At 47.2% G+C, this 12,772-nt stretch overlaps 1 protein-coding gene across 6 annotated transcripts in view; it reads left to right on the top strand.

The window, feature by feature from the left end:
• PTPRF (protein tyrosine phosphatase receptor type F) overlaps window positions 1–12,772 on the top strand; it is a 376,315-nt gene that overhangs the window by 289,151 nt on the left and 74,392 nt on the right. The window lies entirely within an intron of this gene.

The following is a 12,772-nucleotide window of genomic DNA, read 5'->3' as shown; positions in this document are numbered from 1 at the left end:
ATCCCTACCCTGGCCTTTAACCACAAGCACATTTGCCAGTGCTGGTCTGGATGTTGTCATTACCACCATGAAGAAACAATCATCCCTTTGTGGTCCATGGTTACATCTATATTGTATATTGTAACAATGATTACATTTGGGACTTGATGGTGCTGCAGGGAGAAGGGAAGGGAATAGAAACATGGAAGATGTGATTCCTCTAATCCAGAGAGTTTGCTGTCTAACTTAGCAGCAAAAGATCCAAGATTTTGATTTAAGATATTTAAGAAATTGATTTTAGAGTAGAAGGCAGATTGGACCTAGTATGGAAAAGAAAAAGGTGGTGTCATTTTGTCATGCTCACTGGGAGTATAGTGTAATTGCACTGACTCACCCATACTATTGGCTTTTTAGGAACACATTTCACTTTTCATTTGCCTACAGCTTCAGGGACATCTGCACCTCGAGAAGAATTTTCAGCCTCAAGTCTTGTCCTACAAAATGCCTGTGAAGGTGGTGGCCTGTGTGGTGCACCCCACAATAGATGCACTGCTATTTTCCTCTTTCCCTGTGTGAAGGGGTTTTCTACCCTTTCTTGTCTCTACACACAAAGCAGATGAGTAGGAAGACTGTATGTAAGAATACACTGTAGAGTTCACTACAAGTGTTCCCCAGTGCTGCTTACAGCAGTGAGCAATGCCAGTGCTACTAGAACAGTACTTACAGGAGCCCTGGCTGCACACACTTGACATCAAATGAGAAATCTGCTGCCCAGTTTTCTCTTTTTAAGTGCTGCTTTTCAGGCCTTCAAGGCACATCCCAGTGGGGTAAGTGCAGTGAATTCTCTAGTCCAAAATGCTACACATACTGTAGAGAAGGAGCTGCACAACTCCTTTAAAAAAAAAAGGCCATTTAAAACTGAATTATCTGCTTTGTCCCCAAATTGCAAACTAATAAATCAGACTGCAGTAAATAGAAATTGTATTACTGCAAAAATCTGTGCTTTCTTGATCTGCTTTTTGAAAGGCCAGGCTAGTATTTCATTTGGCAGCAGGAAACCCTGCTTGGAGTCTGAAATTTTATTTGCCAAATTTCACCAAGGAGCCATCACCCAAAATGAAATTCGGATTGCTGCTCTGTCCCTAGCAGCAATTCTCTGGCCTCTGCAGGGTTTTACCCTTGAGAACTTGGCCGTAGCTTAGGCTCAGACACGGAGCGAGCTCACTGAAATGGCTACTTGTGGCTATATGATACTTACTGCAGCAGGGACCTTGTGTAAATAATAATAATTCTGAATGACTGACACAGGCCTGGAGCAAGAAGACTTGACGCCTTTAAAAAGAACATTTTCTGCTTATGTAATATTAAAGCAGCTAAAATAGCAACAGCAGTCAAAGCTCAAGGCTATTGCCGGGAGACGAGTAAAAGCTGAGGACAGTGGTTGAACAGTCAGCAACCAAAACTGGAGATATCTGAAAAATGGGTAAATAACAAGGGAATACGTTTGTTTACAGCCCAGCTGTAGGCACACTTCTGGCAGTGTGCTCTGCTAAACCTGCCTCTCCTCAGGGCTGATGAGGGTGACAATACTTGACCAGAGAGGGGCACTGCCAGTGCTTGAGGGCCTGGCAGTGATCACAGGCAAGCAGAGACTGGAGAGACTTGTGAGGGGGATGCCTGGATGACAGGAAACACGAACCAGCAGTTGAATCAGTCTGGATGACCCTGACTGCTGCTCTGGACAGATGTGTGCTCTGGACCACCAGAAGAAGTAAAGGCAGGCTGCAGTAGAGGCTGCAGAGCGGAGCCCTCAGCAGCTGCCACATGGCCGAGGAGGCCGTGGCTCTGAAGGGCCACAGCATCCCTGTGTCCCTGACCTCGGGATCATGCTGCAGTGCAGCAGACACCAGTGACACTGCTGAAGGAAGTGCACTCCTGTTTATGAAATTTCAGTGCTTTTAATTTCATTTCCTCTGCCCGCGGGTGCTTCTCCAGGCTGAAGCTGTGGCTGTGCTGCTGGGACCCACGTCAGAGCAGCTGCAGTGTGGGCAGGTGCACTTGGCTGGTTGTGAGCAGGCTCAGGCCAGCACAGCCTGGGCTGTGCCACACATGACACCGGCACTGGGGCTCGTGCTGCTCTCGCCTTCAGAGCCAGAGAAGCACATGGAGGCTTCTGACAAATTTTCTCCTCCCCAGATATTACTATGAATATTTTTGTCATATTTTCTCCTGGCAAGGAAGTGTGTTCACCATCAGTGTGTTTCTAGGAGCATTCTGCTATGCTGTAATACTTGTAATGATCGTGGTTTAATAAATAATCGTCCTTTGTCCTTCAGCTAGCACATTCCATCTAAAGATTCCATTGTGCTTTATAGAACTCAACTAAATAAGCTTAACAGTTTTGTTCCTTGCAAAGTCCTTTGATGGTTCAAAGTGCATTGCAAGGCTCAAGTCTTATTATTTGTAAAATGACCTTTATGGAAAATAGAAGGAGAGTGACTGGTGGCTCAGTGTATGATAATGCAACACAGAAATGTACTTGAAAACCTCTTTCCCCCTCCTCCCCACATGACCTGCACAGACATCTGTGGAACAATTAGGCCTGCATATCTGTGCCAACTAAATGTCCATTTCCTCCCCTTCCATATCCACTTGCACAAAGGACTAAGAAATACGTCTCTGGTGCTCTGAGATTTTCTGCTCATAATTGAATTCATGCATGCATGTGTGTGCACTATGAATGGGAAAGGATGGTTGCGCACCCTGAGCATCCTGTCTGTCTCTCTAGGATGGAATATACTCATCACTGTGGCATGAGAACATTGTTCATCGGATATAATGGAAGGTTGTCTTATTGTCATGTAATCTGGTGTAAAAAAGACAATCTGTCCTTTTCTTCCTCTATACCACTAAAAGCTGTAAAGGATAAAATTTGATTTATGTGGAATCCTTGAGACACAAGATGTGCTTTTGGAGATAAGCAGGAACAGGTTCACCCCCTCTGGGTTTTTGTTAACCTCTCTGTCTTTTGGATTCCAAAGTGTATGGGCTGGCCTTTATATTAATGCCTTGCATAGTGCCAGAGGGTTTTCACACAGGACAGATGCTGGCAGTTCCCAGTAGAATTGCAATACCAGTTGGGATAATGAACTTTCTTGATGCTTTTAGGGAAGTATTAGCTTCCCACTTTGAAAAGCTTTGGAAATGTGTTCCTTTGTTTGAGCTAGTGATCTAAACTCTTTTACCTGTGCATTCATATTCTGGCCACAGCCCCCTGCCTTGTTTCAGGTCGCTAATGACCAAGACTATTCAAAAGCAGAGCCCCCCATAAATCCAAATTCATTCTTTCTGCAACAAGCTGCTGTGGTTAGAGTATTGCTGCTGCTGCACAGACAAGCACATCTGTGACAGAGTAAAAGCCAAATTCAGTCAGCATAGGAGTTTCTGCCTGTAGATCATGAAAGACGTCTGACAGTCAGGACTGGCAGATGTGTCTGATATGGCCTTGCTCTTTGCTTCTTTGCTGTTTCTGCTTGGATCTCAAATGGAGCCCTGTTTTAGAGTTTGCTATCCTCTGATGGCTTCTGTGCTGTGACTTGACTTGCACTTAGACTGGCATGTTCAGCTTAGCTGCCAGGCAGCTCAGGTTCGTGAGGATGCAGTAGCGTGCCTAGTGAGCTGTGCTGTTCTGCACAGGGGATACTCTGAGTAACCCCAGGCTTAAATCCTCTGCCTCTGTCCCTGCATGGTGGGGAGGCAGATGTTATTTACCATCACTGCTCAGTTATTTGTTCTGTAAAAAAGCAGAAAAACCATTGAGATATAAAACATGCTTTTTACCTTAGGAGTGACATGGATAGAGAACTGGAGATAAGGGGTCATGTGAATGGAACCTGTAAGGAGATGAAACTTTCAATTTACTGTTTATCAGGTTTATCTCAGATAAAGCAGCAGCTGTTTAAACCTTAACTAAGGGAAGAGGAGAGAGGACTTTCTGCCCAGGTGTTCCGTCTTGCTTTACAGCTGTTCCAAAATAGCCTGCTACTGTTTATTATTGCTTATAAACCACTAATATAAAATGAGGTTAAGAGATAATCTGGCAATTAATGACAAATAGCAGGTCCTAAACTTGTTCATATATGACAAACCAGAAAGCTGTTTGTTTGAATTAGAGTGTTTCACATGTGTCTCCTCACCATTCCAGCTCTAATCTGAAGTGTCAACACCTGTGGAAAGCCACTGCTGGAGCCTACTCCTGTCCATGCCCACTGATGCAGTGTGATCCCTGCCAGATTCCCCAAAACAAAGCTGCTGGCTGTCCCCCAGCTGGAGCAGCACCCCTCACTTTGCCCCCAAGCAGGCCAAGTGGCACCACAGTGAGTCCCCTTGGTCTGGCTGGGGTCTATCAGTGCCTCCCAAGGGGAAGGGTTGGCTCTGGGGGCTTCAGCAGCAAAGGAAGGTATTCCTGTAGCTGTTCCAGCATCATGTCTCAGTCTCACACCCTTCACCAGCCTCTTGCCTTTCAGTCTCACAGTCCCAGTGGGTGCAGTAGGTTGGTCCACGCTGGCAGCACTTGGAGTTTGTGTTGCCCTATTGCAATGTTAGTGCTGCTTTCCAGAAATGCAGCCTTCCACAAGCACACCTGGTTTGCCAGAAGCACTGTCCTTCCTGAGCAAGGGCAGGAAACAAATCCTCCCTGTTGGGAAGAGCTGAACAGGAGGCAGGAGCCCCTTATTGCCTGCTGAAGCCATGCAGATGTGATATGCTCCATTAGATTAGGAAATAAAGTGTTGGCTTGGGAGCAGCAATAAAGAGGTTCCCTCCCATCACAGGGTCTCACAGGATCAAATGAGCCTTATGCTAAGGTTTTATAGAGCAAGAGGTAAATCCCTTTTCTAAAGCAGGATGAAAGAAACCTGGACTTCAAGCTTAGGACTGTTTTAAAGATGTCTTGATGGGGCTCCTCGCTGGATATGGCCCTCACTTACGGACCAGTTAAACTCTGAGTTGGCTGGTTCAACTTCCCTAGTATCAATTCAATTGAAAAAATATAAATAAGTGTTTTGCTGTTCTTCAGCGAGCTCCATTATACTCCATAGGCCACTGTGGTACCTGTTATTGGTACCTTGTTGCCTTGCCTGTACTGTGTCAGTGTTAGTTAAAATCCTGTCCTCTGATTGCTGGAAATGGCTTACTGTACTGTTGCTCTGTATAATGCCACATGCTGTTCTCTAATTTGCAGTGTTTCTGCTGGAAAGCAAATTCCTTCCCCCACCTTCTCCTTCCCCCATCAAAAATGTGACTCATAAGCAGTCTTTAACTATCAAATCCATTTGTGTATTCTCTCAGCGAGGGTTCGATTACAGCTGGTATGCCACAGATCTGCAGTTGCAGTGAGGTCACTCCTGCTAGAGAAATAAGATCTCCTTTGTCTATAAGGAAAATGCAACTAACCTTCTGCTGTCTCTCCCGCAGGAACAAAAACTGGGACCTGCTCAATTCTCTGGGTGTTTTTGTCCTTCTGATTTCTTGTCCATCTCTCACTCGCAGCACAATGTACCAATAAGGCTCTCAAAACTGAGCCCAGCTGAGACTGAGACTGCGCATGTCTTTCACTTGCCTAATACCTCTCTGCTGTATTTAGCTCTTTGTTTGGAGAGGGAGAACAGCTCTTCATGGTAGAAGATTTTTCGATTCACCACTTGGAGCATTTCTTTCATACTTTATAAAATTTGGATTTACATATATGGTCTTCCCAGTGTGTGGTCGATGGGTTTAAAGTGCCTTTGCCATCATCTCTGTAGCTGGAGTGGGTGTCTGGGAGTACATGTGTCCTTTGCTCTGTGTGTGTGTGAGTGTTCTGCACATGTTAACATGTCTGTGCGTCCAGCATCTGGCCCAGAGCGGGGCCATCCCTGAAGCACCCTCCACGTGAGGATGTGTGGGATGTGCAGTCCCCTCTGCCCTGCCGCCAGGAGTGGTGAGTGGGTCAGGGAGGCAGAGGGGGCCAACCCTGCTCTGGGCCAGAGCAGTGTGAGTGTGGCCTCTTGTCCCTGCCGTGGAGTGGTGTGTGCATGGTGGGAAGTCATGGCTGACCTCTGTAGTCTTGTCTTGTCGTTTCAGTGGTGTGCGGACAGATGAAGCTTGGCCTGTTTTTACTCTCTGTGTTTTTCCTTGTCTTTTTTTATTCCCTCCTCATCTTCATCGCACTCTGCCATCAAACAAAACAAACTTTCATCTCTCAGATCAGCGAGAAGGTTGGTCCTTTTCACTTCTTATCCATCTACAGTACGCCACGTCAGATGGGACTTTTCCAGTAGGGAGAGGAGAGCCATCCCCAAAAGGGGAGGGGGCCTTGCAGACTGGCTCCTTTCCAGGCACAGCCACAGTGTGCCTGGTGAAATCTGCTTACTGTTTGCTGTGACTCTGGTGATGGCATTGATACTTTGCTTGCATGCCTTTGTTGCTTGAGATTTAAAGTGCACAGAATATATTTTGCATGCAAATACCAGCCAGGGCAGTTTTGTCAAAGGCAGGGTAGAAAGAAGTGCATGCTGCTCTGTGTGGGGTCCTTCTCTAACCCTTTATTCATGCTAGGTGCAAGTGTAATACCTCTGAACTGCTGCTGCTTTCTGGCTGGAGAGCAAGAACAGTCTTTGGAAGCAGAGATCAGAATGATCAGTCCCCTCACAAGCTGCTAGAGAGTGTGGGTTCCATAATTCCTCCTGAAGCTCTAAAAGTTTTCACTTTCTCTAGAGGCAAAAGGCTTACTTTGATCTCAGCTGGAGGACAACCCAGCGTGCTGTCCTCCCTTGCCACAAGGCAGCAGGGGCAGCTGGATGAGATCCAGATTCCTTGTGCTGAGGCAACTTCCCTGCTCCTCCTTCCCTGCTCCTCAGTAGCCCATTTTCCATGCTCTGTCCACGCTCAGACAAGGGCCCTTTGCACAAGCAGGTCTGCTTTTCCTTCCTTCTCTGGGGCTGGGTCTTCCTCCTGCAGGCAGGAGAGCAGGGAGCTCTGGCAGTGGCCCCAGCCATACCAGAGATGGCTCAGGGAGGCCCCTGGTGACATGGACAGGAGCTTGTAGCCACTCAGCAAAACCTGAATGGTGCTTTGCTCTGTTCTGTCCTGCTGCTTTCAGAGAGCCAGAGGTGAGTAAAGGACAGTAGAGAAAGGCAGCTCCAGCCTTTAAATTAAATCTAGCTCCAGACCTATCTCAAGGCACTCGTGATTTCATGCTGAGGAAAGCTGGTGCTTCTGGCAGAAGTCTGGATTTAGTTTCCAGAGATGATTCCTTCACTGAACAGGTTCTGGGGGTCTGTCCTTCCACGCCCACTGAAGGTAAGGGATGCTCACACTGCTCCCCAGGTGGCATGGGGAAGAGACCCTGGCTTGTCTCACACAGACTATCAGGCAGCTGGATGAATTGTCTTACGATTATCACTGGAACAAGTTTTAACAAATTGTCATAGCGGCTGTTTCAGTACACTGAGTTCAATCCCATTTCTCTCCCTGGAACATGCTCTCATTTAGATTGTACTGAGGAATGGGACCTTTGTTGTTTACCTTCTAAAAATAGATTTTGTGGATGATAAAATTACCTCAGCCCAAGACAATGATGAAAAATGAGAACAAGGAAGAAAAGAGAGGAAATCAAAGCCAAGGCCCAAAGCCTCCCAGATTTCAGTGAATTTGAAGCACTGCTGTGAGATGCCTCTGGAGACTAAACCTTTGACAGGGCTCTTAAATGTTTTAGCCACATGGTTTAGCTGAAGGGAGGCAGATGAGAATGGGTATAAGGCAGCAGGAGTGAAGAATTTCTCATTCTTTGTGTCAACCCTTCCTTCCCACTCCACCAAAAATACCTACATACACAAATATTTAATGTGAAGCCAGAAATTAGTTTCTAAATATTCCATTGGGGTTTGCCATGCTTATAATTTGTTTGGCACTGATAATTACATCGTACATTTTTCCAGCTTTACTTAAAACTGTGTACTGCTAACCCATGCATTTAATTATTACTCTGTGACTGCTACAAGGTTATTTATTAACAAGTTATTTTATCTTGATACAGTGGATCTTTTCTCTTATTCCCCTCCTTAATATTGTGTTATTTTCATCAGAGAAATTTCTAAGAGCAAATGCAAATTGCAGAGCTCCACAATCTTGCTCTCCCTTACTTTGCTATTAGTATGTCAGTATGCTGAATGCTGATGTGTCTCCAGTGCTGCACCACTGTAATGATATATCCTCTTTTATATGTGGTTGTCAGCACAAATAATTAGACCTAAAAGTTATAGCTGAAATATAATCCAAAAATGGCAAGGCCCTGTTTTGGAAATTGTCTATAAAATGTCAGCACTCAAGGATACATTGGGAGCATAAATAGTACAGCATTGTTTGAGCACAAGATTAGACTGTAAATGCATTTTTTCTGGTTCCAATTTTTCCTCTCCTTCTCTTGGTTCTGTCAATAGGTTGTGAGACTTAAGCAACTGCCTTTCTGTTTGAAGTCTTTTCGTAAAATGATAGCGCTGGGGAGAGATGAAGGGTGTCTACAGATGAGTAAACCATGCAGACCAATGATCATATTTGAGGATAGCTCCTAAATTCACTCCTTCCCGACTTGGAGGAGGTGGTTCCTGAGGAAGGCAGAAGGTTTGGCAGGTGACCAGTCTGGTGAGGACAAGAACACACCCTGTTGACCGGGGATCCTTCAGCTTGCCTGGCTCGAGTAATGAAGCTGGGCAATCTCACACTCTCAAAGATGTGCCCCTGCATTGCACTCTGCTGCTCATCCCAGCTGGGAGGTTAGAGCAGAGCCCCCTGAGCTTGCCTTGTCTGTGCTCGGACTGGGGAGGAGCAGCAGACCAGGCAGTCCTAGTTCTCCTTCAGGGCAAAAGGGACTTCAGGCTGCTGTTCCCTCATGCAGAGGACAAGCAAAGGGGAGAGGCTGTCAGGACAGTGGTGCAGGACCTGAGCAGCTGGAATTGCCTCAGAGGAGCAGAGAAGTGTGCAGAGCACAAGCACAACTCTCCACCACCATGAGGCAGCACCCAATGAGCATGCAGGAGGAGGAAAGATGAGGCCCAGAATTAGATGCCAGGTAGGCATGGTGCAAAGGAAACCCTGAAGCAGGAGCAGGCAAAGAGAGGTGCCTGGATCTCTGCAAACCAGAGGGAGAGGTGTTAGCATTGTCATCTGCTAAGCTGTACTGTGGCCAAGGGAGCCAGCAGGAAAATTTGGAAATTTGGTTTCCCCCTTCCCTAGCAGTTCTGCATGACTTTGGAAGCCTAGGCAGCCCTCCTGGCACTCTTGTGTTTCTAGCAGAGCCTCACTGGATGCCAGCAGTGTCTCAGCACATGAGAGGGACTAACAACACCAGCCTGAGAGCCCTGAGCTTAGAGCCTACAGCTTTTGCAGACAGCAGCAGGGAGGAGGATGTCCCTGGTTCTCCAAAGGGGTAACTTCACCCTCGGAGGGAACCTGAGACATGTGGAAACAGCCACTCCCGTGCTGAAAGGAGCCAGACAATCAATTGAAGCTCTTCGCTTTCAAGGCAAGGAATGTGCATGTTAGTGCATGCTGAATTATTAACATTTCTCAACCTTTGTGGCTCTAGTGTTGCTTGCTCCCCTCCTTCCCCCCAGCAGTCCCCCCTGTGAGTGGGGAGCCAGACTCCACACTGTCGTTTCTCCCGGTCCTGTGAGATCCAGGGCATGGGCTCAGGTTGCACTGCACTCACTGCTCTGAGTTTCACTTCACTTTCTAAGGAATGCTCTCAGCGGGGAGATACGTGCAATAGTGGACTAGCACAGAGCCCTTACGATGCCTGTTCTTGGGATGAATTATAATGAATCTCATTTTTGACAGTCTGCATGTTTAGTTAAACCCCTGAATTATAGTACTGTCCATTGAAACAATTTTAATATTCACAGTAGTTTTCCCTTTGCTGTTCTTGCAAAACCTCTGAACCACCTTCTTCTGATCCTTATCCAAAAAGAAGATTTAAAAAATCATTGCAAATTCTAGTCAAGAAAATTGTAATTAAAAGGGAAATTTCATTGCTGCAAAAAACGAAGAAAACAAAATTTTCTGGAGCACTTAAGGTAGAATCATGGACTGTAATAACCCATGTGATTTGACTTGTAAATTGGACAGAAATTCTAAGGATGCTGCTTTTTGAGGAGTTACACTGATTTAAATTATTACCAGACTCTTATGCTAGAAAAGCAAGCAACTTAAATTGCTGGCTTGAGCCCGAGGAATGTGTTGATGGTGCTCTGCAAGCTGCTGTGAGAGCTGTGCCAGCTCTTGCTAATGCTAACTGACAGCATCTCCCCTTCTCCTTCCATACTGACTGGGACAAGAAGCTGCCAATTATCCCCCAAGAGGATGGGAGGCTGATGGAGCCCATCCCTTCCCTTGCATATACTCCTGACAGAGCACTGTCTGGGCCAGATCTCTTACTGAAGGCACTGCTCTGACCTCCTCCCACCTCCCGTGTAGAGAGCTGACCCTTACACAGGGCATCCATTTTTAGCAGCTGGGTGCCTTGGGCACTGCTGCTCTCTGGTGCAGAGCAGCAAGCCCATCTCAGCAGCTCTGCCGGTGTGCAAATGAGGGGAAGACAGCTCAGCCATTCTGGGCTGCAGGAATGCACCACTGAAGCCTGTTAACCACTCCTCTGTTGCCAGGCTGGAGAGCTGAAGCTCCACACAACTTCCTGCAGGCTGTGGTGTGCAGGAGGCACAGCCTGTGTCAAGGCTGGTGAGGGGGTCTCATACTGTTTGATTCACAGGAGAGTTTTCCTTGCCATTCATCCCTTTTCTAAGCACAGGAATGCACCAACCACCTCTGCTGCTCCCGTGTGTGTGGTGCAGGGGAGAGTGACTTCCCATCACCCTGCAGAGTGCTGCTGCAGGGCCCTGAGCCCCAGTGAAGTGCCTGTCCCCTCTCTGCGGGGGAGCAGGTGATGTCAGCTGCTGACATCCCTCGGGAGAGACAGCACAGCCACCATAGGTCGTGCCCCTCTGCAGGCATCAAGGGTGACACGGCACCAATGGGACTCGCACAGCCCCAGGAGCACCCTGAAAGCAGGTGCTTGACATGGGGACACAGTGCGGGGTGGAGGGGAGTCTGCGGCAGGCTGTGCTGCCTCTGGTCTCACAGGGCTGGAAGTGAAAATCTGTTTGTGCATGCTGGGCTCTGACCTTTCTGCATGACCTTGTGTCCTCCAGTTTATTGTCTTCCCAGGTCCCTGTATGTGAGTATTTGTGTGCTTTCCCACTCTCTGTCCTGCCCTTCCACCACTGTCTGTCTGACTTTGTAGTGGCCTCCGGTGCCTGCCAGCCTGTTTTGCCTGTGCATGTGTGTGAGTGCTCTGTGCACACCTATGGCATTATCCTCAAAGTTTGCTTCTTTTTCCTGTTTTAATACAGCTTGGGTGGGTGGGTTTGGTCCTTTGGTGGGGACAGAATTTGAACAGCTTCTACCTGGAATAATTCGACACCATGTTCATTGGAAAATAAACCTGACTCTTAATGAATGGTGCTGGGATGCTTTGGTTGGAAATACATGCCATCATGTTAAACCATTGCCATGTCCATCAGGTTAAGTCTGTATTCTCATGACTGCATAGCATTTGAGTACACTTTCAGTTCTGTCTCATTTGGGGAGCACTGCCCCATTGGTCAGGTAACACTTCACTGGTGATTGCTCACGTAGGTATTGATTTCAGATTTAATAATTGATTAAAAGAAGCATCCAGCAGGATTTTGGATTTATATACTCAAAAAAAAAAATTGCAAAGAAAGTTATCCTTAAGTTATCCTTACCCTGGCTGGTAAGGAGCTAATGAGCCCTGTTTTGTCACTGAGACTATGTGTAGTACACACACAATGTTGACAGTATTGTTTAATTTATCACAAAGTCTTAGTTCTGTTGTACATGCAAGTGTGGGGGCTTCTGTGTTCAGTCTATTTCTGCAATCCTGATGGTTTGGGGATGAATCATCAAAGAGAGCACTAGTGAAATTTGATTTGGGTAGAGCCAGCTTGGCAAGCGGAGCTGACACCTCTGTGGCTCACGGGGCTGTCAGCAGCTTTACTGTCTGCAGCGATGCCGCGGTGGAGGAGCCAGGCCTGCAGAGCTGTGAGTCCCAAGGCCCCCATCACCCATGGGGCAGGCTGCACGCGTGGTCTGTTGTGATCTGGCCCTGCTCAGACTCCTGCCCTGTTCCCACCTGCCCCAGCGCTGCGGCAGTCGCTGCCCCACCAGCCCAGTGCACTGATGGAGGAGCATAATTGGCAGGGAGAGGCTCCTTGCAGCCGGTCAGTCGTGACCCCGGCCGCTGCTCGGGGCTGCCTTTGCAGTGGAGGAGGCTAGAGGAGAGCAGAGCTGCTGGGCAAGACACATCCAAGCAGTTTCCCTTTTTGACTACAGACTGAAATGAGCTTGCCCAGAGGAGACAAAGATTTACTGAGCACAGTTGTTTCTCTACCCTTGCTTAAATAGGCCCATAACACTAACCCTGAAGAAGGAACCTCATTTCTCAGTGTCATTTTCCTGACGGGAATGCATATGGCAGGCAGCTTTAGAGCTTTATTGTAGCTGAGAGTTGCTTACAAATAAGTCTTGAATGAAATACCCAGCAAGGGATTGATATGAAGAGAAGCTGTGCAATGCAATAAGGAGGAATACATCTCCCAAAGAGCTGCCACGAAGGTGGGAAAGGTTCTGCCAGCCCAGCTCTCTTCTGTCAAAATGGATATGATCTCACATCTGTCAG

Source organism: Vidua chalybeata, chromosome 9, assembly GCF_026979565.1.
Source record: "Vidua chalybeata isolate OUT-0048 chromosome 9, bVidCha1 merged haplotype, whole genome shotgun sequence".
Classification (NCBI taxonomy): Eukaryota; Metazoa; Chordata; class Aves; order Passeriformes; family Viduidae; genus Vidua; species Vidua chalybeata.
Note: the sequence above shows the minus strand (reverse complement) of the source record. Positions and strands in the feature narration are given on the sequence as shown.